The following is a 23,424-nucleotide window of genomic DNA, read 5'->3' as shown; positions in this document are numbered from 1 at the left end:
AACCACTGAGGGGAATTGAAGTTTGAAAACATTAATTTCTATAAAGAAATTTGACTGTCAAAATCACGAATCGTATCTTTTTACTTCGAACAATAAATCTGAAAGATAAAGGTAAGATTTAAACATTTATAAAGTCATGTAATGATTAAGTTTACAGGATGTTCATCAAATTCAACGAACGGGCAGCATGTAATATGTAATTGTCTCATTAAATATGGTAACGTAGGTTTCATGAAAGGTAACGTAAATTACATGTTCTAAAAATCTGAAAATAACTACGAAGGTTTAGAATTGTATGCACGAAAATAACTGAAAGTTGATTGGTTACATTCTCAAATAATATCATGAAACAAAATGGACCCAACTATTATCACAAAATGGTTTTAATCCACGGGAAATTTAGATTACACGGTGCTCAGAATATGGGCATTTTATATTCAAATGTAAAGTGCCAGACGTGTGGAAGTGTGAGTGATAATCAAAACGCGGGGTCAGTTGTGTTTTCAGATAATGGTATTTATATCAACTCCCTCGTTCTGTTTGCAATTTTAATTAAATGTAAAGAGTGAAAAGTAGAAATAAAGTTACTTTGAAAATAGTAACGTATGTTACTTTAATATCTGACAATGCTAAACAATTGTCCTACCACAACTAACATTAAAAATCTGCTAGCTTGGATGAAATATAACACCAATGTGCCAAGAAATTGCAACTTTAAAATTTAACAATTTGTCTTTTTGAACTTTACCAAGGTATGAAATACTGAAAGTGTGAAAGAACTATAACACCAATTTGAAATTGTGAATAAACTATAACACTTATAGATCAACTGTACGTCAAACATATGGAAATGTGATTGATCATCAAAACGTGGTTACCTTTATTTTCCCGATGACTTTTATATCAATTCCCCATTTTCTGTTAGCAAATTTTGATTACGTTTACATAGCGAAAATTTGTAATAAAATTATTTTAAAAAGAGTAACGTATTTTAACTTCAATATCTGACAATGTAAAACAATTATTTTAACTCAGCTAACATTTAAGATTTGAAATTGTGGATGAACCATAAAACCTAATGTTGAAAGAGAGAGATGAAATGAGGAAAAGGGAGATTGCAGTAAGTAGACACAAGATGAAAAACAAGAAGAAATTAACCCCCCATGATATGATGAGGAACATAATAGGGAGTTGAAGATAACTCACATATCAATTATTTATGCTTGAATATTAATTCCCTAAGACTGGAAGCAGATCAATCTGATATCCCTACAACTTAATCACATAGGCCTAACTCTAGTTTTGCATGTGTGATATTAATTTCTTATAGCTCTTACAATAAACATATGGCCAATGATTTATATGGAAATCAATTAATCAATTAACCCATAAAAATTAAAACCCCTTTTGAATCATTCCAGTAAAGATCTATGAAGTCAGACAACGGCCTTGAAGGCTTCTTCGATCAGAGCTTTCTGCTCTGGAGATAAAGTGACAATTCTTTGAGAAGTATCACAAAAGCATGGTGTAATGTGACACAACACTTTGTCCCATGCCACCCATATTGCATCTTTTTTTACAGGCCATTTGTATTTCCCCCCTGTATGGGTACCAGAACATTTTGCCATGAAGTCAATATGAATATCAGAAGAGTCAAATTTGAGGACTTTGCCAATGTACCACTGCTTATCATAAACTGCAGCAACCCAGTCGTCAACACCATATGTACCCGAGGACGCTTCGTTGGTTGTTGGTGAGGACTCATCATTTTCAGACATGCTTGTGTTGCTTGGACTCTGTGGTGTAACAGAAGCACCTGTTGTTGACATGGTAGTCGATCGATAAAGGAGACGATTGTGTTTCCACCCTTCGCACATCGTTTCAACTTGGCCTTCTTCCCGACTGCCATAGCAGCTTTGACAGTAGCAGGACAACTTTCTGAGAAGAACTCCATTGTCATGGCCAATCACTGCGTGCATCTGCATTGTCCCAGGAAAGGTTTTCACACTGGACCACCTCTCCGCAATGAGAAGACTTCCTGCAGCACAATCTCCCTTGGCTACAAAGAAGAAGTTGATCTTTGAACCTGAGCATTCGTGGCGTTCTTGTGAGGCCCAGGCGAAAAAGTCGTAGGCATCTTGGATAACTGCTGCCCGTCTCTTCACTGCAGTGTCTGCAAGACGTTTGATGGTACCCCCGATCCCATCGCACGGACCCTTCCCGTGGCCACTCTCGAAATAGTTCCATTGAGCATGTATGCCGTCGAAGATATCAGCATGCTCACTCACCAACGAAAACATTGTTTTGTTCCTATATTGCGATGTAGGACTGTCGGTCCAGTAGTGAACCTTATGGAGATGGGGTATCAGCTCTTTGAGCTTTGGCATGAGCTTGGTGAGTATTGCCAGTATTGTGGAAGTGTTGTGATTTCTGTCATCAGACACAGCTGCAAAACTTTGATGAACTAGTTCATTCCCGTCGTTGCGGAAGTACACGACAATTGGGTGAAGTGTCACCCCATCCTGACACCAGTAGGCGCTTTGGACCTCTTCAAGTGGAACACAGACATAATTTTCGGCAAAATCCATCTGGATAATGCACTCATCTGGCTTCAAAGAATTCTTGCAATCTAGCAAAGCTCTGAATTGGTTTTTGATTCTGACAACATGTTGCCTGAATTCTTGGATCTCCTTCTGAAAGCGCTTGATAAAGTCAGGTTTACTTTGAGATATGCGGATGATTTTGATTTTCTTTCTCCCATCTACCTCAACCCTTGACCACTCATCAAATTGGATCTGCTCTGACTGCAAGTTGTTGAGGAGAATATCTACCTGAGCTTCATTATGTTCTTTAATGAACTCATCTGGGTTGTCATTTACAGTTCCCCCTAGTGATTGTAGTGCTTTGAGCTTCAATGCAACATTCTGATGCTTTTGACAAAGGCAAAGATCTCTCGAGGCGAACTGGACAGGCTTAATGTGAGGACATAGGGTTCGTCGCACGCGGTTGAATGCTGACAATGATATCTTTCTTTTCCCATCGGTCTCTGCCAGATACCTTTCATGAAGATTAGACAGATAATCAGTCAAATACCTCTTCTGACACTTGGTTCCGTCTTTGCCCTTGCTTGAATCCTTTTTTCCCGGACACATACGTGATACATCATCTCTGTGCAGAAATTCTACTACTTCCAGATGGAGAGAAGTCCAGGTTGGTCGTGATTGTTGAGTTGATTTGGTATGTTTGTTTGCCTTCGAAAGGTTACGTTTCCCCAATCCAGTTTCCGTCCGGAGCAACTTTAATAGGCGGTATTTCTTCAGAACCTTTGATCCAGCTACCAGCTGGTGAAGAATCCGGCGATCAGACATCTTTCTGCTTGTGTTAGAAGAACCTTGAATCTCTTCCATCATTGCATTGGAGAATAACAATCGTTTTCTGATTGAAGGAACACGGCTTGGATCTATTCCTTCATCTTCTAGCTGAGAGTTTGTACGGGATCGCGGTGTATTCTTAACTTCTTTTCTTGTTGGCATTGAAGTCATGACTTTATTCTGCAGCCTCTCACACCTTTTCTTTAGTCTTGTCTTGTCTTTCTTTGCCGCCTGTAGTTTCAGTGTGAGCTGTTCAATGTTTCTATGAGCCTTGCTCAAACACCTACTCACTCGTTTTCTTCTTGGCTTTTGGAATGGCATTTTGATAGTAAGGCCTAACTGGTTAGATATGTCAGGGGATATGTCCGAGATAGCAGAATCGTCATCCGCAGTGTATCCGACGTCATCTATGTTCATGTTTCTTCTTTGTTCCATTTCCTGTCTTACCCGACGAACTCGATCTCTATGCTTTCGTACTCTTCTATTTACTTGCGTTCTTCTCTCTTGGACCCTCTTCTTTGTGAGCGTATCCACCGGTTTGTAGTATTTTTTCACCCTCTGCCTCTCCGCTTGTAAGTAAGCATTTTCCCCCATCTTTTGCCGCTTCCTTTGCCTGTAAGCAGCCTGAATTTCAGCCCTGCTCCTAGCCATTCCTTTAGGGAAAATAAAAAGAGAAAGGTTATATTGTATGTTATGTTTTCAATTATGAAATCTTGAAACATACGTTACCATTTTGGGCAGGGGAAATGCCATTATTATATTCCAAATCTTATTAAAAGGTGTCGCGTTTATCAATTGATATCAACAACTTCTTTACACAAATATGCCTTATACTGCTATTTATAGTTTTTTCTCTTTCATTACAAAAATATTAAGGTATATATATATATTTATTTTTTTAAGAAGGCAATTATATAAAATTGATATATATACAAGAAATTTGAGGGAAGGAAATCAACAATAATACATTCGATAAACCGATATACGCCCCTCCTTTATATTGCGAAAAATAAAATTTGATCATGGGATTGGGAAAAATCTTAACTAGTATTCAAAACTCGGTACCAAATCCTGAAACCTACGTTATTATAATTTGAAACCTACGTTACTATAATGAGGTGGATAAAATATTAGCATATGAACTTTGTTATGTACCTTAATTCAACCAATTGAGAGAGATCTTATTAATATTGGCAAGTATTAATGTAAGAAAGGTATAGACAGTGTAACAAAATACCGAATCTTTTAAAGGGCTAGTTTTATCTTTAAATATTTCATGAAAATAAAAGTTGAACGGAACATAAACAATGCTTGAAGTGATAGTAATTGTACTTTTTTCTTTTTTTTTGTTCCCGAAATTCCACTGGTAATGAAATTGAATGTAGTACTAGCTTATTATAAACATAAAGTTACGATTAGCAAGATTAAATCCCCTTATATCATCTATGTATGGGACAACTTCTATTTTGAAACATACGTTACTAGAGTTGAAACGTACGTTACATTATTATTACTAGCTATCAAGGTATAAAAAATTGATTGAAGAGTAATTTCACATTCTTAAACTTTTGTTTGATTTTCTAGCACTTCTTAAGAAGCCCTTGACTAATGGTTGCACCTAAAATACACTCAAATATTTAGGGGAGTAGAACCTTTAAAAAATTTGATGAAATTGAATACTTACTAGTCAGCCTCTGATGCAAGGGATTAGAAAAATGGGACGAGATCCACCATAGACTTGAAAAAGTTGTTGCTAGGCTTTCTGAGAATGATCGTAGATGGCTCATCTTTGTTATATATCGAGAAAAATTCTTTTAACGCCAAAAAGGCCGAGGTCTGCATATACAGTAACGTAAGTTTCATAACGTAAATTACATGATGGGGTAAATAAATAGTTGCTGATCCAAAATTGCTCTTTGCAAGTATGATTTCGTTGGCCCTCTGACTTTCCTTTTATCAATGCTAACTGCTGATATACATATCAGCATCTAAGGTCTATACACATTACCCCAAAACGGTAACGTAAGTTTCATCTCTTAACGCTACGTTTCTATAAATTGCATTTAGTTTGGTTTTGATAAGATTATTCTTACTTAGGAATGGGAGTACATAAGTATCATTTCTTATCATATACCCGAGGTGTCAAATAAATAAAAATAAACATATTTACGATGACAAAAAGTAATTAATTATTGATCTAAAATACGGTAACGTAAGTTTCACTATATTTGGCGACACATTTGGTTTTATCCGCATGTGAAAACAAAACATTTTTATCAAAAACTTTTGATTGTATTTTGTGGAGGGATCACTTATATGCATATTAATTTAGTTTTAGGGCAGTTGCTTTTTACTTTATTTTGGCAAGATACAGAAATTTAGAAAATATATGACCGGCGACACGCTGTTTTTCACTATTACAACGGATGGGTTTGCTAATTTCTCATTATATACCAAAAGAAGGTCAATAATATGACTTTCTTTTTAAAGAATGGATCTCATATAATAAATAGAATAGCTTAACTCGACCATTCTATATCGATTTTATTTTTAATTGGACCCATAACATGCGGGACACGAATTTGACGCAATTGCGCCGAGATAGTGGTTTTGACCCAATATTGCAGTATAATGCATGGGTATGTGAACGAAATGCTCAGTAGACATTTTGTGCACTTCTGCAATAGCACCCTCTAGTGACTACATGCCTTCAACACATAATAATAATGTCACCAAAAAAGAAAAATCCATAAGTATTTCCAAACTTCTGAAATATCCAGAAGACTATTAAATCCTTGTATTTCCAATCAGCATGAAGCCAAACAACACTTTTTATTTGTGCAGTTTTGGCTAACATTTTCTTTGTTCATATAATATAAGCTATTTCAAAGGCCTCTTAATGAGAATGGATTATCTGGGTCAATCTTCTTTTAAGGCTTTGGATAGCGCTTTAAAGGTTCTAAGACACAAAGGCCATCTTATTCTAGATACATATCTATTATTAGGTAGTTTTACTTGAAAAATATGAATTTGCCATCGGTTTCTGAGTACGACGAACCGGTGTTGAGTTATTCCATGGAAATGAACTTCAACGGGAACGCCCACTAAAATTTTCGAAAAAGTCGGCCGATCGACCTGTCAATCATTGTGACGTCATTGAAGGAAGGCTTTCTCAGCTGTGCAGCCGGACCCCTAGTTATTGTACATGTTTTTTGTGTAGTTGCTGTTTCGACCGAGCTCATCCTTAACATATTTTTTTAGATTTTTACGAAGTTTTGATCATGGCTGCAGCATCGTCATCGATCACAAAGATACAAATCACAAAGAGCACACAACCTTATTTATTTACTTTGAATCCACACATGCAACCACAACACTTCACGCTCCAAACGTCAACAACACTCAGCAGCTTCCTTCCCTGACGTCATAATGGTCACGTGATATACGAAACCAAATCGGGCTGAATTTTTGTGGGCGGGGCGAATTTGGCTCAATTTTCAATATAAAATTGCCTTTGAACCTGATGTGGGATGATTTTCGGGTAAAATTTTGATGGAATCGTAATTAGTAACCACTAAGCTAACAAATAAATCAGCATCTTTGCTGTATTTCATGGGACTTTTAATTGTGACCTATACAAAAAAAAGAGTTTGATAAGAAGTAATTATTATTATTAAAATGGATATAATCTCTGCAACCAAACATTTTGAATTTTATGATTTATAACAAAGTATGGCTGAATTCAAGTTATTTTATTTCAAAGCAAATGGGGAATATTTTACAAATTTTCTTTCACTGGCATATATGTGTTAACAGTATTATAGAATGTACATGTAAATCACTTTCTGCATTATTTCTATTATGCATATGGGCATTTTCACCACAGATGGACACAGAGGCAAAAAAATCAAGTTGATATTCATGTCAAATGCTTTATGTTTTTTAATAAAACAAGACCTGAAGTTTCTGAGACAAAATTTTTTTCAGACTCTGGCAGTCATTTTTTATTTCAAAATGGCTGCCAAAGTATGGATACAAATTAGTGTTGAAAATAGTATATTGATACATATTTTGTTTTGACAGATTTTTAAAGAACAGGTTTGATCATGATGTTTTCGCCTGTGATTTAGCTTGCTATTATAACACTTTTTAAAATCCAACAGAAAGAAACACCAGTAATTCATTCATCTGATAAAAAAACATTGATGAAGTATGTGATATGGTATGTAATGTCAGTTACCGAAAACATGAACTTTTTTTTCTCATTTCCTGGAAAAGAGGATATATTATATGAAACTTGGTAGATTTCCTCTCTAGGTAACACCCCTCCCTTCTACACCAAAAATTAAAGATTACCAATTAACAATGAAGTCATAGGGTACCATTAAATATATGTAATGTCAGTTACCATGATAAAACGTTGGTTACCAATATTGAAATGCAAATATGTGGTCAATTTTATGGTGAAGAAATATTTTATACTTGTTATTCAAGTCTTTCACTTTATAAGTCACACCAGAAGGAGCTTGCTATTGACTTTTAAAAGATATAGTTCACAAGGAATACTATATGAAATTATGAAGGAAGTTGCATTCCCATCGTGCAAAAAAAAATTATGATGAAATTGTTTTGTACATGCACTTACCAAGTACCTAATTGTTTGTATCAGACAATTTTTTGTTTGGTTTTCGGGGGGGGGGGGGGGGGGTAGCGGGGGGTACTTTTCCCAAATTATTGCCTAAATCTGCAACATTTTTTAAGCTTAAAGCTAAATGAAAGTAGTTGCAGTAAAACACTAATTTCGTGAGAAAGTCTGTAAAACCAAGGTTAAGTATGACTTTATCATCGTGGATCTAGATCTGGTACAGTTACATAAACTGAACTTTGTGAAATCATAAAATCTAAGCTGAAATACAATCACACTGAAGATCACCAACACAGATAGGCAGACGTGGGACAGTGTATTATTATTGCTGGAATAAAGACCCGACGGAAGTGACCGAATCCGCGCTTATTTTGCTTATTTCTCAGCAATTACACAATTTCTTCCAGAATCCTTTGGCACATATTTTTTATATATACAAACAGACACTTGGGTGGTCATTATATTAGATTCTGTAAAAAGTCATTTTGAGATCGTTACCAGAACTGGAATTTACCTTTAACATTGTGATGAAAGGGATTTCCAGGGTCCTTTTTTTTACTTTCTAGGATTCTTTTGAGCATTGCCTCGCTAAAAGTAAATTCCTGGTTTTTATACCTGTTAGTAGTGTGGATGTGTGATACAATTTTTGTTTTTGGTTTACAAATATAGATGAAAGGTGAAATTTGACAGTTCTGATCAATGTTGCATGGATCTACTAAAACTGTTTTTTTTTTCTAATTTACAAATAGTTCAGTTTCAGTTTAGAAGCTGGAGTTTATTTTTTGTTGACAGCTTAAAAAAGAAATTAGCAAAGAAAATGATTAAACAAATTATGAAGAGAATTGAAATCCGACAGATATGAACAAGCATTGCCTGCACTGACCAGAATAGAAATCAATAAAACTACATGGCTGCATGAGATTAGGGGGGAGGGGTACGTGTAGCCTAGGGGAGGAGACCCTTATTCATTTTGCCTTTTTTGAGGGGAGGGGGAGGTTGGAGAAGGAAAAGGTTTAAAAAGTCAATATAAAACTGATGAATATATTATGGGTGTATAGTCAGAAAAATCCATGTGTACAGTCAATGCAATATTAAATAACTATAGGAAAACTTGTAGCTGCTATGACCCGACCCGACCCCCCCCCCACCCCCCCCCCCCCCCCGAGTAAGTAAAACATACATTTCTTATCTTTTGATAATTAAAAATGTGAAGTATTATGAAACTTTTATGATTTTAAATAGCCTTCCATATAAGTACCAAGAAAATTATGCCTTTGAAAATCATGTAGCACTGGTAAATATTAATGTGTATTGTCAGTTACTGACAAGTAATGATAAAAATGTTCAAATCAAAGAAAGGAATTAAGAAAAAGAAATAGTTTTTTCATTGAAATGTTCCTAGAAACTTGGGTATACTTCCACATCAAGCTCACTTTCATGTGAAGCCCTGCACAGAAGATACAATGCAATGATTCCACACATTTGACTTCCATGTGTTATCTCTATGGCAAATTAAGTGTAATGTCAGTTACCGTAATGTCAGTTACCAGCATGGTTGTGGAAAAATTATCATAGCCCCCAAAAGACAAAAACTAATTGTTTAATATTTTGACACATCTTAACCTAGTAACTGAGGTATATTTACATATTCAAATTATTACTCTATCTACTCAGGGACATGAAATATTTCAATTTTAATGAACACCCTGAAATTGCATGTCCTTTTGCGTAATGTCAGTTACCGACACATTTTTGCTTGCTGATGCGTAAAAAAATGTGGTTACATAGGAAAACTTAGTATCAGAGTATACAGCAAGGTTCACTTTATTAACTCTATCAAAAGCAAACTCCCATCATTTGTTGTTTTAGAGATACACACAATGAAAGGTGTGAAAACATTGTGCCGTGTAATGTCAGTTACCGTGAAAATGCCCATATATCAAGAATTCTAATCTATTTTCCTATGACATGAAAGCACCTATGAGAAAACTGATGGTGTATGATATGATACAAGATCTGATATTTTCGGTAAAACCGCATCCCTAAATTACAGTATTACAGTGCTAAGGATTCCAAATCAGCATCTTTTACAAATCGTGTGTTGTATGTAACAAATATTCAATGTTTTATTATTCGTGCAACCAGTTGTAGATTAAATGTACATTCAGTGCAAGTTGAAGCAGACTTTTCAACTCTGCTTCACGTTGTTGAATAGAATCTCTCAACTTGCCCGCTTACATGTATGTAATATTCAGAACAATTGCACCATAATAGTTTTATATTGTATTTTTTTTGTCTAAATTAAAAAAAGTTGGGTCCCCAAGAAAATTCACACTCATGATAAGCATATGTTTTTGTTCTTTCTGGTTCAGAAACACTTTTCAAACATGGAATGTGGTGAAACCTTCAGGATAAAATCTGAGGTACAGTAGCATATTCATTTGTACTTTATCAATGAATTTTAAAAATGTTTTTTGAAATTTAATCACATATATCTCTTATTGTAGCTTTTCAGATTTTCAGTCACTAAATTTGTACGATAAGCATTAAAATGGTCGTTATGTAGAACAATACACATTACCAAAGAGGCCACTATATCTTACAAAAAGCAAAATCAATTTTCATAAAAGGATCAATCAATAAAATGTTTAATAATGGTCTCTACAAAAAAAAAGACAGTTCAAAATAATTCGCAGTATTAAACCTATTAGGTAAAAGGATTGGACAGGCTTTAGCAACATGCAATACAAGACGGGATACTTTGTATTCTGATCAAGATAATCAATAGAAAGAATTTCCAAATATTTCTTGATTCTTTACGAAGGCGAATCAACTTATGCAAAATTTGCTGTAAATACTGTATTCAAGACATATTTTTTTTTAAATACTCTAAAATACATTCACTTATAATCTGTCACTATCCTTTTGACCTTTACCTACCTAAGAGGACTATTGGGTATTGGTGGCGAGTTCGACATAGGCTGGGCTACCATCCGATGTACGCTAAGGGGTCTGATGGGACCACTGCTAAGACTACTCCTAGATGTCAATGAAGGAATGGAGAATCGCCCCCTGGTCTTTGTCGGACTATTGGTAATAGAAAGAGGGAAAAGATGGTGAGACACAAAAAAAGGGGTTAGCATTTTTTATCTTTGTCACAAATAACAAGCCACAGTAATACAGTTTGTTAGGTTAAGTGCATACCTGGAATGTACAATGCAAACAAGAGTTAACACCCTTATGCCAGGCACACAGTAATGGAAATCGATGTACGCATGAATCCTACTGTCCTTCTGTCAGGCAGGCAATGATTTTTACACTACAGTTGTACTGGGAAAAAAGTAATGTGCTGTTTTTGTAAACGGTTGAAGTGACGTGAAAGCAGTGGACGAGGGATGCTTCAGTATTTCACCCATAACACTCTTTTTCCTTACCCAATTTGAGGCTAGGAATACAGGCGCGTACATGGAGATCTATTCTGACAGTGACTCTCTGTAATAAAGCAACCTGTTATTTAGCCATGCTATTTGGTACAAGCTCCACTCAGCACCTTTTCAACTCTGATTTTCTATCTTTACCTTGCTTTTTCACATTTGGCAGTGATACATGTAATATGCACTATATAATAAAGCATGTTGGTATTATTATTATCATCTTCCAATTACACATCATCAAACAGATCAGAGGAAGCATGAAAAGCTGCTGTAAAACCCTGTATACTTGTATATTAAAACCATAGATGTGGCTTTCATGCATCCCCAATTCGTCTGGCACCCCCCCCCCCCAAAAAAAAAAAGTAGTATGAGAAGTGAAAAGACGCTGGGTGAAGTTCCTATTAAGAAGCCATGGCCGAGTGTCGCTATATTAGAGCCTAAGATACATGTAGGATGTTTGACACCTACAATATCAAGGCAGCAACCTTTGCTGAATGCTATAACAGCTATTAACATTTACTAATGATGAGATTATAGCAATCTGCTAATAGGGTCCTGTCACAAAACAGGACGTTTGTGAAAAAAATATGACGTCTTTCGCCAATCAGCCATCACATTTTAACCTTTACCACAGATTAAATAACTTTGCTACCGTCTATACACTTTCACTTATGATGACATTCTAATATCTTCTCACAAGGTCACTGTAGAAATGAGGAAAATGAGTGATGTACAGGTGCTGGAGTAAAATAATACAAATAGACCGATTGGAAGATTGGGGTTAGAAGGAACTAGGGGAAGCCGGATTTTGAGATGGATTGGCAATGAATTTGGAGGAGGTAAGACAATGAGCTACTCAAACAGGCGTTGATCTGGCAAAGGAAACGACATGAGCAGAGGGACATAGATAAACATATGATGGATACAGTACACAGAGATGATGAAAACTCTGAAGGTTCGGCTACTGGATTGCATTGGACAATTATGGCATGTAGTGTAACCTAGGAGTTACCTCCTTAATGAAGAAAGAGCAGAAGGGGGGGGGGGGAAGAAGACAAGAATAAGGAGGGTGTGATGAAGGAGGATAATGATAAAATGGTCCCATGACATGTGATTCGGTGACAATTGCTCCAATGGAAAATCTGCACGTTAAGCCAAACATCAAACCTTACCTCCAAAACTAAATAAACCATAATCCCAATCTTTACAATATTCTGAACTAAAAACTCTTATTACAATTCTTACTCTAATCCTATGCCCTCTAAGACATTGCACAGGAGCAAATGTCGCAGGAGCATATGTTGTGTCACAGATAAAATAGAAGAAAAAAAAAACTTTACACATAAGAAAACAAATAAGACAAAGAGAAAGAAAATTGCGACAGGAGAAGGTATTAAAGGGAAAGGAATATGAAAAAAGAAAGATGAGGAGAAAAAAGGAGCTGAACTATAAGAAGACGATTGAAAGTCACAGCAACATGTACAGATGAAACCCGAACTCACTGCTCCTTGGAAAATGTGTTTTTAAGAGTATAAAAAAGTTCACATTCTCCATAGCTTTATTAAAGGTCAAGTCCACCCCAGAAAAGGTTGATTTGAATAGAGAAAAATCAAACATGAATAACGCTGAAAACTTCATCAAAATCGGATGTAAAATAAGAAAGTTATGACATTTTAAAGTTTCATTTAATTTCATAAAACAGTTATATGCACATCCTGTTCGCTATGCAAATGAGACTGATGACGTCATCCACTCACTATTTCTTTTGTATTTTATCATATGAAATATGAAATATTATAATTTTCTCCCCATTGTCAAGTGAAAGAACGATTAATTCCTCCCTGAACATGTGGAATGAGTATTGTTTAATGCTATACATGTATGATGCAGGCAAGTTGGTCATTTTTGTCAAATAAAAAAAAAATGAAATATTGTATAATTCAAACAATAAAACACAAAAGAAATAGTGAGTGAGGGACATAATCGACTGTCTCATTTAAGTTGTGCATATCACTGTTTTGTGAAAAATAAGGAAAACTTTAAAATGTCATAACTTTCTCAGTTTACATCCGATTTTGATGAAATCTTCAGCGTTTTGCAGTTTCATTTTTCTCTATTTATTCAAATCAACATTTTTCTGAGGTGGACTTGACCTTAAAAGAGCACTGTTCCCCTATTACTCATAATGCCACAGGGATACAGTCTACATCAATAAATTCAGTGCCACAAACTCAGTGAAGTTCAAAGTTCATTATCACATTAGAATCCCATTAATGTTAATAATCTGGCACCTGTATACATGTATCTCTCAGTGGGACGCAGAAGGGGGAAATTGTTTTGGGAAGATTTAACCTTGTAATCTTTTTTTAGTAAAAACCATTTCAAACATTCTAACTTTACCTACCCTCTCATTATATAAGTAAGGAAATTTCATGAATGGATTAAGAATTATGATCTTTCTCAAATTTGACCAATTTTCAACTTGACCTGCATCTTCAGAAATATATATGTGTCAAAATTCTTAAAAGCTAAAAATGAAAATTTGCTAAAAGATAAATTCCGATACGAATACTCTTCCAGATGCAACATACATGTAAGTCACGTAGCCTAATCCAAGTTTTCTTTTGTGCTATCAAAAACCCATTATTCTTGCTTATGATATGAGTAGTAACTTCCTTGACGTAAATTTTTTTCAGTTTGAAAGGATAACGAGCAAACATTGGATGCTCAAGTGTGTTTTATGTTTTCTTAAAACTCCTTTGAGAAAATCAGCAGCTATTTCCTTGCAGTGGCTTCCAATGCAATATGTAATACAGGCTTATATTAAGATTAAGAGATATAAAAGAGTGTGTTCTTCTCTTGCTTCTTTTCCTGCAATGGCAATGAAAATGTTTTCTTATAACAGATTAAATGGCCATCAAGAATGCCATTAAATTCTCACAAATTTCCGGAAACAAACTCTTGGGCTCCTTTGACTTCCGTCTATCATTTGGCCACCCACAATTTGTAAACATACAAACATAAATACATACATACCTACATTAAATATTTTTATAGCGCCTCTCCATTATCATGCCCGAAGCACTTAACAACAATGAATATGACCAAAAAAAATGACAAAAAGTAAAAATAAAGTAAAAGTAAACGGGATAAATGACAGCTTTATGGTACAGACATTGATTAATATACATACATACCTATCAGGCGCTTTCATGCCCTTTTCCCCTTCGCTTGATGTCCGTGGGCGGAGCTTATTACCAAATTTGAGGAGGCTGATGATAAATGATAATGGAACACATAAAATACAACAATGAGATTGATAGTCATGAGCATGATGTGTTTGTTTTCTTGCCGTAATTTGCACAATATCAATGAAAATGGCTTACGATCACACAGGTATACACATCTGAAACTGAAATTTAATGCAATGTGGACATGAAAAAGAGAAAATGCCCCGAAAGTGCCCACATGGAAAATCATGAATGAATACATACTGTAGCCATGCGAAAATGACAAATATGCTAAATATTACAAAATTTCAATTATTGGATATTCCTAAGTCCCTACATTTGAAGAAAATAAAAACAAGTTATGCAAAATTCACAATTTCATCTTCCTAGTAAAAGAAACCCTTTCATTTGTACAATAGGCAGAAATTGAACTGATTACTGAAATACATTCTGTTCAAAGGGTTTTATACCAAATCTACATGTACAAGATCCAGAGGAAGATTATAGTCGTATTTACAACATACAAATCATTGTATCTCTTCCTTCTTTTAGAAATAACAAATGCTTGATTGTTACTAGCAGAAATGTTACTTCTCTTTTATAATTGTATGGTTGTGTTCTATATATGTCAAATTGCATTTTGACTCAAGTTTGGTTAAGCAAGAACAATTACTCAAAAATCAAGAACAAAAGAATATTTGTAACAATGTACCAAACAACACAAATAAACAAACAATATGTTAATTTCATCCTATTCTCCACATTTTGACACTGTATCAGTTCATTATAGAAATCCAATTATGGTTTCCTCCCCCCCTTCTCCGTAAAACAGAGCTGGAAATCAGTTTTCATATTGATTCAATTATGAAAACAACATAAGTTACAAGAAAAATATAATATGTAACTATACAATAAAATGGCAATAAAGAAAAAATATACATTCTGAGAATAAGAGCGATATTACACTAAGATGTTTTCCATGCACACTGAAAATACATTTCCACCATCAAGTGAACATAAATCCTAATGTTGAGGTTAACCAGAATTCTACACTGAATTCAATATCTGAACAAATAATGTAGCTACATGTACATGTATGCGATGTAAACATTCATCTAAAAATAAAACAGCTTTATAATGGGCTGAAATGGCCCACCCCCCCCCAAAAAAAAAAAGGGGGGGGGGGCACAAATAAACAAGAAAAGATTTATTAGGGCTGCTACCTGTACACATACACGTAAACAATCAAAGAACATAATTCTCTAAGTGATCAACAGAAAAGAGAAATCATGCCCACCATTTCACAAGTTCTACAAACATGCAATGATAAAGAAGGAAACATCAAAAATACAAAAGAAACATTAACAAACAAAACTATGGGAGAAAACAATACATTAACTATTCCAAAGCCGAGTTTGTTTTGTAAACACAAGAGGAAAAAAGACAATAAAATCAAGGAAAGATTTGAGCCAATATGAATTCTGCCATCAATCAAATAAAAACTTAGTTTTGTGTTATACATGTAGCTCGTAAGGTTCCCTAAAACTGTTTTGCTTTGTATGTACCTTACAAAAGAAATTGAAATGAAATTGATTTTCCAAGAAATATGTATAACTGTCACACATAGCTTTAGATGATGTTGCATGTTGCTAACCTTATTTGATGTACATCAGCATGAAACAAGTGAAATATGAATGTCCCTAGGGGGCTCACCTGTACTGACAATTCAATAAAGCAGAACTCTTGTTCTGCAAATGTTCAAACACATGCACAATGGCACAAATGTCATGCCACACGAGTATCAAGGCAATCATATTCAAACATAAAAGAAAGATAAATAAAATCACTTTTTTTTCTTTCCATGCATATACAGACTTTGCCAAAATTTCCACCACCGACGTTATTATCAATGTGGAAACTCTTTATTTTATTATTCTACACGTACAGCAGATTGCTATTCCTACAACGATTCATGCACTATTTCCCCCCCTGTAACACAAAGTAGCATTTAAAATCCCAATCCATGGGAACGTGTATATATTTAGGCAGTGCTGCACCAGCCCGAGTTTGCTCAATCTCGAGATTTTAGCCCGATTGGCCCTCTGCGCGATTAATCTCAAGATTCAAGAAACCCCATCTCCACCATCGCAAAAAGAGCGATTCCTGCTCGAGCGAGGCATCGATGCATTATGGTGACGCCATGAATAAATAATCCTGAGTGTGTCTGCACCTACAAATTAGCAGGATAATTCGTAAAATAGCGTGCTATTTTGCAAATAATCCCAAGTTAACTTGGGATTGCAATCTCGAGATTAATCCTGCGAACTAGCACGATAGTTGAGTCTCCATAACAAATAATCTCGAGATTGTTCAGTTCGGGATAATTTGCCGGATCACACATAGCGCGCTAATTCAAAAACTAGGGCTGGTGCAGACGGCCCTATAGAGATGAGACTTGGGGCAGATAAAATATTACTACAGCTGGTATTTTACACAAAAAAAGGAGAAATATCAAACTGAATTGTTTAAAAAAATTGTGAACTATGTGAAATTCAAAAATCTAGAAAAAGGGCGGGGGGGGGGGGGGGGGCGGTATTTCATGTGAAATAAATATTTTCTTTATTATGCGTTTTATTTGTATGAATTGGAAATAAAATTAAATTGTCCACCGTGTGAAACTTGAAATCCTATTCCACAGTTCTGGTAAAGGGGTAGCTATGTGAATAGTAGTGGAATATCAAGCTATTATTCCAGTATAGATTGTTATCTTTATTTATTTGAATTTGACTGTCAATCAAATTTAAGCACCTTGTCAAGTCAGAGGCCATGTCCTTGCCGCAGGAATTCTGCAAGCAGCTTTTCATTGCAAATCATCAGTCACCATGGGGACTGCAAGAAAGTTGTGCAATTAAATGAAAATATGCATCGCATCCTTAGAGCTGATTTTGACGCAGCACTCACTCTTGACAAGTTGCCTTGGTACCCACACACTGCATTGCTATATGTACATGTATTATGTTCAATTTTCCAACCCTTAAGCTTTTTAAGTACTTATATTTCAAATTTTAAGTAGGTACAGACATGTACACTGTATATCAGATTCTAGATCTTTCACACAACGTGTGTTTCACGGCGCACTTTATTTGAATTAAATACAGAATTCAAAGACCTAAACTTGTTACAAGCTTCAATGTCTGACAACAGACTGAAAGTGATCTACTGGCATATTGGACATAAAATCATACTTAGAGCAAGAAAGAAGAAAAGAACTATTTTTTTTCTATAAGTTCCTGAAAAGTCATGTGGTTTGGAGACAGAAAATTGATTAAAAGGAGCAGAGTACTACCCAAATACTGTACTGGTTTTGATGGTTTTGATATGGATTATAACACCTACATTACCAGCAAAAAATTGAATCTGTATAGAGAAACAGCTAACATTGCATGAATCATTTTGGGGAAAAACCCTAAACTATCCAATTAAAAACATTGAAATATGCATGCAACGAAAATGTTCTACTTGCTACAAGCATAGAAAGGAATTTTTTGGGGAAAGTAAACAGCTTTGGTTTAATTAAAACAAAAAGCAGATTTGAACTACGTCCCTGTTGGAAAGAATAATCTTGCCCACCATAAAAATCATTGTTCATTCATTTTAAGATTTATTCTAGAAATAATCTTTTGTCCCTTCAAGCTGTATTGGGCAACTCTCCTATATTTTGTACTTGTCCAACAAAATGAATATGGAAAGAGGATTTAGAATATTCCCTTTTTTTTCTTTTTTTAAAGAACCAAACTATTTATATCATTTATTTGCCATTTAAGGACGTTCCACAGTTAAAGTGAAATCCATGTCATTTTCACCAAAATTTGCACATAGATACTTTAAAACCTTAATATTCTAAATATGCAAAAATTAACATAGGTCCATGTGCTTGATTTTTTACTATAGAGCTTCAAAGTTCACCCAAATTGATGTTCTTAAGAATTGCGATTTCAAAAGAATTTAGCATTTTTAGACCGCCCAAGATTACTACAATGAGTTTAAACCTCTATTACTCAGTCAAAATACATGAAAAAGTCATCAAATTTCGCAAGAGAGTTAATAATTGTATCGTTAGAATGGAGAATCTATTTATAGTGCTATTTGTTTGCAATTTTAAGTTTAACAGCACTGTCAGTTCTTAAAAATGGCGTAAAAGATAACGAAATCCCAATCTAAAAATGTATATTTTCAGCAACAAACCACAAACGTTCAATAAATGCTGCACTTTATTCAAAATCCATGTCATTTTCACCAAAATTTGCAGAGTTGTAAAGGAAGGTATACCTAAGAGGTACAAACATTAAAAAATAGGGGTTCATGTGCTTGTTTTTAAACTATCATCATTTTTATTAGAGCAAATGTGCTTTTTAAAACACCAAAAATGTGCCGAATGCTTAGTATCTATGTGAAGAAAAAATCAAAACCACTCTACCATTTATTCAAACTCGGGGTGATATTCGTGATTTTTAGCAGCACTGCAGAGTAAAGTATAATGAAATTGTAGAGAATATTTTTTTGAATGGTCCATTGAATAATTCATTTTTTTAGCTTCATGAAATAACGCATCGGATCTGCAGTTAAAGTGCAGAAGATGAGAAAATCAGCTCATACCCGCAGCTAATTAATCACCTGTTCATCCAATGTGACGTCAGCGCGCAGAGTGTAAACTATGCGCAGATCATAATGCGCACAAACATAACAGTGGAACGTCCTTAATCAACGATTCAAATGAATTGTGATCAATTGTAAATTCATTCCCCCCGACCCTTGAACATTGTATTAATTAGTGCGTTCCCTGTTTTTATTAAAGCTGTATTCTTTCCGCCAGAGGCTTACAAATAGCATCAAGGAAATAAAAGCAGAATAGGTTGCTTGTTATACATAAAAAACATTGATCTTTTTTCACTGTCTACAAGTACCAACGCAACCAAAAATCTGATTCTTGTACGAAAACAACCAGCACAAAAAAAAGACTGAAAGGCTATCAGACGATAGGGCTTGCAAAATAAGCTTAGGTACCTTGATCTTCCACGAGGCACGGTCGAGTGTCCACCCCCACCTTCGCTGCACGTCCGTGGTCGCATCGAGTTAGTGAGGTTACTGCCATTTTTGGAATGCAGTAATGTGATTGGAGGAAACATTGTCACATGATCACACAATGCATACCATACAATCCTTACAAGTAGCTACATGTATATTTATAGTTTGCCAAATTCATTTAAGATACGTTAGAAGCATTATCCAAGGTAAAGACAGAGAAAGTAGATACTAATGACACGATTGCATACCCCCAAAATAGATACATTTTTCATGATAAATGAATATACCACACAATGAATTGTGTAAGAATGAATAAATTAAATTAAAAAAAAATAACTTAAACTGATGAATGAATGCATTAATAGAATATAGAGGGTAATATATAAAGAAAGAAAAAAAAATTGATCAAGAAGCAAATTAAAAAATAATTCAGGAAAATTTTGAACTTGATTTGTAGAGGCTCAATGCAAAAACAATAGCACCTGCCCCCTTCTCTTTAAAAACAAAACAGGACAAAAACATAACAAAAGGCATGTTTACGTAAACACCATTATTTCACTTGTTAATAGACTTATGAAAGCAAATTCAAGCACACAATAAAACTTAGGTCTTGCTTTAAAATGAGTAAAATAAAACCTCATCGTGCATGTTCAAAACTACATTTCACAATGGATGTTCAGTAGAAATGAGAAAAGCATAAAGGCGACGAAACAAAATACTGGCTGGGATCGTCACCTTCCCTTTTTACCATTGCACACTTAATAGTCTGTCTAAGAGAACGGAATAAAGCAGTATGGAGGCTTATCATTAAAGTAATTTAACACCTTAAAAATAATTAGCACTTTAGAATTACATTCTCTCATTCTGAAGATCCTATACTGTAGGACTGCACGAGGTCAAAAGTATATATAAGTTTTGGCAACAATCTCAAAATGATGTGAACTGATTTTTGGTGTCTGTGCAAATAAAGCTTCTTTTTTTTTTTTGGGGGGGGCTAATCTGGGTTGACAATCTTCAGTTTACAAGCTTTTCAGTGATCTGAGCTGTACTTCACAAAGGTAGTTTTTGTACATTAGATGTGCATCTGGATCTAAGATCATATGGTATTCCCAAGGTCTTGATTAAAAATATTTTCTTATGAAATTATTTTTTACTACAACTACACTAAAGTGGCTTTCATGGAAAATTAGACCCTTGAAACAAGTAAGCTGATGTGAAAACAAAAATAATCAAAAATAAGATCATAGCAAAAACCCTTATTCCATGGATATGGGTTGACGGTATTAATATCAGCCAAACATTCAAAGGATAATGTCTAATGTTGATATAACACATCTTGGATTAAATGTTGTCTTTGATCCCCTCCCTCTTTCCTATCCCTTCTTGGCGCCAGTACAGATTGCTCATGAAATTTTCAGTGAAATCCTTGGTTTTGATTTGCCGAGAATCTGTCTGTTTCTAGTCAGAGAACAACACCTTGTCAGTGCTGAGAAGCAACACAAAAACAGTGCCCGATCTCTAGTAACTATTCAGAGATATTTTAAAGAATAATACAGTGCATACATGTATATCCACAAGATTTAGTTTACATTACACTGATCTGCAAGCACAACTCCACTCTTAGAGATAAACAGCTACATGTATATGATTATCTTTTCATATAGCATTGCACGTGAAAAGTGGTGTTATGAATACTTTGGTGCATCAAAATTCCCAAAACTAAGTGGTTGAATGTGGCAAAGCAGAAATTTTGGGCTTTATTTTTTTTAAACATCTCTTTGCCCTTGTAACATATGCAGATTGGCATCTTAGAATCTAACATCAACAAGCTTCAACAGAATAATGGAAAAAAAAAATAGGTAATTCCAAGTTCAGTTGCAAGATACACCTTTTTGCTTGTGTTCGGAAGCATAGCATATTCTAACACTGCTGACAATGACGACCAGGACCAACATAAAAGCTTAGCAATGGATCACAGGGCGAATTTATCTCATTGATTGCATTGATCGATTATCTAAAAATCAGACCCATGATCCATTACTATTAAAGGAAACCAAAACCCAAGAAGAGAAGCAATCTTATTGGAAATAGTACAATGAGAGGAACAATTTAAAAAGTTTCATCAAAATTTCACATTATCTCCTCCTGACTTTGACATATGTGGTGTGAATTATATTTTCTCATGACAATTGTTGTGCTCAGGAGGCAAGATGCAATTTGAAAGATAATAAGGAAAATCTGAAAATTTGTGTAAAAAACAAATGGAGAGTTGTCCACAAATTGAAGCAAGTTTGCCAATTTAAGGATACCCACAGAAAGTACAACAAGACTTTTTAAACGTCCATAACTTGCTTATTTTATAACCGATTGTAATAAAACTTAAAATTGTTCCTCTCATTTTACTCTTTCCAATAAGATTGTTTCTCTTCTTGGGTTTTGGTTTCCTTTAAAGATTTATGTTATAGGCCCCAGAACACATGACTGAAGTACGGTATATGTGACCTGCCACCTCAAAACCCACAGTAAGCTGCCCAAACTGAAATTTGATATTTTTATTGTGCTTGAAAAAAAAAAGCCATCCCAAGCTTTGAAATTATATATGATTTGTTAAAATTAATCAACAATTTAAATACCCATACTAGTGCTTGATTGAATGCAGAAGAATATCACATAGAGCTTCAAAAATTAAGGAGAGATCAAGGTTTAAAGTTTGGGGTTTACTCAATCATGGGATGTGCATGCTATGCAATCTCAGTGAAACTTTCAGGCAGTCTGCAAAATAGGGTGTCACAGAAACTCTTTTTATCTTGTCTTTTATCCCAACTTGACACCTTAACATTTTGACAGTATAAAGAAGAAGAAGTACATATATTCTTTCAGATAAGCCTATTTTTCTAATTTTTATTCCTTAAAGACCAAATCATTTATAGACAACCTTAGCCCTATCTTAACTGGGCTATTTCGGACCAGTATATACTGGGGGGGGGGGGGGTCAATTTGACCCCCCCTCAGATCTCGGCCGCTGATTGCGTAATCGCCGCGAAAATTTGCAAGTGCGGAGAGCCGGATTTAAACTACAAGAGTGTATAGTAAAATTTTCAAAATTAAAAAAAAAAAAATTTTTTATTAATTAATTATGCAAATAAGCATATGAAATTTGCCATAAATTTGGTTTTTTGTGTATGTATTTGCCTTTAACTCAATTTATATAGCTAGTAGAATGCTAATTTTTGGTGGGAGTATCAATTATTACATTTCTAACAAATATCTACAAAAAAATAGCAAAAATATAATTAATTTCTTATGTATTTTATTGTTTTTAAAATTCTTATGTATTTCTTTGTTTTTTCAAACCATTGTCTTTTATTGTTTTTCCCGATGAACTTTGTCGAGGACCCTTTTGCGATTATAAATAGCATAAAATCCATTTAAACCAACAAAACTAAAAATAATCATACATTTATGATTTTTGGTTGAAAAACACAATTTGCATTGATTTTTTACACGGAATCACGTTTTTGAGCAATTTCTTGTCTGACATGCACTTACAAAACGTTGCGTAATTTTGGAAACCGCGTACCCGGGCGTCGCAAATTTGGTGCGCAAGACTTGAAAGTAAAAAGTCTGAGAGCGGCGCAGTCAAAAAGACCCCCTCCCCC

The 23,424-nt window shown here is 34.8% G+C and overlaps 1 long non-coding RNA gene across 1 annotated transcript; it reads right to left on the bottom strand.

Moving 5' to 3' along the window:
- Positions 1-10,956: 10,956 nt before the first annotated feature.
- On the bottom strand, positions 10,957-19,827 carry LOC135153926 (uncharacterized). The gene is made up of 3 exons (XR_010293437.1): positions 19,745-19,827; positions 14,648-14,722; positions 10,957-11,103 (listed from the first exon to the last, which is right to left on the bottom strand). It is a non-coding gene; the product is annotated as an uncharacterized LOC135153926 (long non-coding RNA).
- Positions 19,828-23,424: the final 3,597 nt, after the last annotated feature.

This window comes from Lytechinus pictus, chromosome 1 (genome assembly GCF_037042905.1).
Source record: "Lytechinus pictus isolate F3 Inbred chromosome 1, Lp3.0, whole genome shotgun sequence".
Taxonomy (NCBI): domain Eukaryota; kingdom Metazoa; phylum Echinodermata; class Echinoidea; order Temnopleuroida; family Toxopneustidae; genus Lytechinus; species Lytechinus pictus.
The sequence above is the reverse complement of the archived record's forward strand: the minus strand, read 5'-3'. Positions and strand labels throughout refer to the sequence as shown.